This window comes from Penaeus japonicus, unplaced genomic scaffold (assembly GCF_977035675.1).
Source record: "Penaeus japonicus unplaced genomic scaffold, GWHDUDI00000001_assembly GWHDUDI00000003, whole genome shotgun sequence".
Taxonomy (NCBI): domain Eukaryota; kingdom Metazoa; phylum Arthropoda; class Malacostraca; order Decapoda; family Penaeidae; genus Penaeus; species Penaeus japonicus.
The window spans coordinates 11,632,667-11,635,166 of NW_028234405.1; the positions used below are offsets into that span (position 1 = coordinate 11,632,667).

General features: G+C 44.2%; 1 protein-coding gene across 1 annotated transcript in view; it reads right to left on the reverse strand.

Annotated features, from left to right (window-relative positions):
* The window catches only part of Dad (Daughters against dpp), a 135,846-nt gene that overhangs the window by 131,507 nt on the left and 1,839 nt on the right, over window positions 1–2,500 (reverse strand). The gene's annotated exons all lie outside the window — the stretch shown is intronic.

Below are 2,500 nucleotides of genomic sequence, written 5' to 3' on the forward strand. Positions count from 1 at the left end.
ATATAAAATAAACAATAACAAAAACAAAAAGAAAACAAACAGCAACAAGAAAAAGGGGCAGTGATCATAGTAATAAAAATAAAATTCATAATAAAAAAAATAAATAAAAACAATGCAAGAAGGCCAGGAACCTGAGATGAACAGGTGAGACGAAGGTGACCACAAGATACCTCAATTGATGCTGAGGATGATGCTCGAGCGCATGGCACGGCAAGGAGATGAAGAAGAAAGATACCAAAGGATAAGGGCGATAACAGGGATTAGGAGGGACTGAAAAAAAAATATAAACGTTATCTTGGGAAAGGGATTTGAAAAGAGAGAGCCGTTGGTTCCAATAATGTAAAGAAAGTACGAAGAGAAAGGAGGGAAGGAGGGAGGGATAGAAGGAGAGAGAAAAGAAGGAGAGAGAAAAGAAGGAGGGAAGGCATAACCGAGAGAGAGAGAGAAGGGAAAAGAATAAAATGAGTCAAGAGGGAGAAGCTAAACCAAGGAGAAGTAAGAGAGGAAGAGAAGAGGGGAGAGGAAGAGGATGGGGGAGAGGAGGAGAAGAGGAAGGGGAGGGGGGAGGAGAAGAGAAAGGGGGGGGGAGAGGAGAGAGAAAAGAGGGAGCGGGTGCGTACCAAGAGGAGAATGATGGAGCACCTTTGGCACGAGAGCTAAGATAAGAGAATCTATTTAATCCTCAGTTCATGCCCCCTCTAACCCCCTAACCCCCCTCCCTTCCCCCCATTCAGCATCCTTCACACACCCCTCCACCCTCACCCCCCACCCCTTGCCTTCCTCACAAACAGCCGCCACTCCGCCAGCTCACCATCAACAACACTATCAGATCACTATCAATGCAACGTGAAGGCCGCGCTACTGCCTGACGCCCGTTGCCCGCCCGACACCCTGCAACCCTTCTCTTTCTTCCTTCCTCCTTCCCTCCTTCTTCCTTCCTCTTTCCCTCCTTCTTCCTTCCTCTTTCCCTCCTTCTTCCTTCCTCCTTCCCTCCTTCTTTCTTCCTCTTTCCCTCCTTCTTTCTTCTCTACTTCTTTCTTCCTTCCTCCTTCTTCCTTCCGCCTTCCCTCTTTCTTCCTTCCTCCTTCCCTTCTTCTTCCTTCCTCTTTCCTCCTTCCCTCTTTCCCTCCACTCACTGGCCCTCCGTTTCTCTTCCTTCCCTCCTTCTTTCCCTTTTCCACTCTACTAACCAGTCCTTCCCTCCCTCCTTCCCTTTCCTTCTCTCTATTCTTTCCATCTTTCTCTCTCCTCTTCCTTCCTTTCTTCCCCTTTCCTTCTTTCTTTCTTTCTTTCTTTCTTTCTTTCCTCCTTCCTCTCCTCTCATCTTCTCACCTTCTTTCCTTCCGTTAGGTAGGTAGGTAAGTAGGCAGGAAAGCAGGTAGGTAGGCACGAAAGAAAGTAAGTAAGTAAGTAAGTAAGTAGGTAAGTAGGTAAGTAGGCAGGTAAGTGAATATGTAGGTAAGTAGGTAGGTAGGTAGGTAGGTAGGTAGGTAGGTAGGTAGGTAGGCAGGTAGAGAGGTAGAGAGGTAGGTAGGCAGGAAAGCAGGTAACTAGGTAGGTAGGCACGAAAGAAAGTAAGTAGGTAAGTAGGTAGGTAGATAGATAGGTAGGCAGGTAAGTGAATATGTAGGTAAGAAGGTAGGTAGGTAGGTAGGTAGGTAGGTAGGTAGGTAGGTAGGTAGGTAGGTAGGTAGGTAGGTAGGTAGGTAGGTAGGTATATAGGTATGTAAGTAGGTAGGTAGGTAGGTAGATCGGTAGGTGGGTGGGCGGTTAGTTAGTTAGTTAGGTAGGTAAGTAAATAGGTGGAGGAAGGAAGAAAGGAAGGAAGGAAGGAAGGAAGGAAGGAAGGAAGGAAGGAAGGAAGGAAAGAAGGTAGGAAGGTACGAAGGTAGGTAGATAAACAGACAGATAGGTCAATAAACAGATAGATAAATAGATACATACATACATACAAGCATACACTCAGAGATACACAGACAAATAAACGAGTTGATATATAAATAGAGATGCAGAAATAACGAGGAAGAAGACACACAGATAAGTATAGAGAGGTAGCGTGTGTAAATCCCCAGGTTGAAAAGATTATGTTGTTTGATATATGCAAAGCAGGAGAATCAAGTGAGTCGCTTACGTTAAGGAGAAAGTACATGGTTATTACATAGGAGAAGCTGACCTAGAGGATACTCTGCTCTGCTCTGTTTTGCTCTGTTTGTGTGTCTGTGTGTCTGTGTGTCTGTCTCTGTTTCTGGTTCTGTCTGTCTGTCTGTGTCTGTGTCTGTGTCTGTGTCTGTGTCTGTGTCTGTCGCTGTCTTTGTTTCTGTCTGTCTCTGTCTCTCTCGTTTAAAAAAATAATAATCAATAACTCTAGAACTTTGTTTATTAATGATAATAAACAAATTTGTCAACAATTCATCCGCATGTGTCAATTTAACCGATTCAAATTCCATTAAACTGAATTATGTTGCAAAAAACTCCTCTCGTGCCAATTTATTTGCATAAT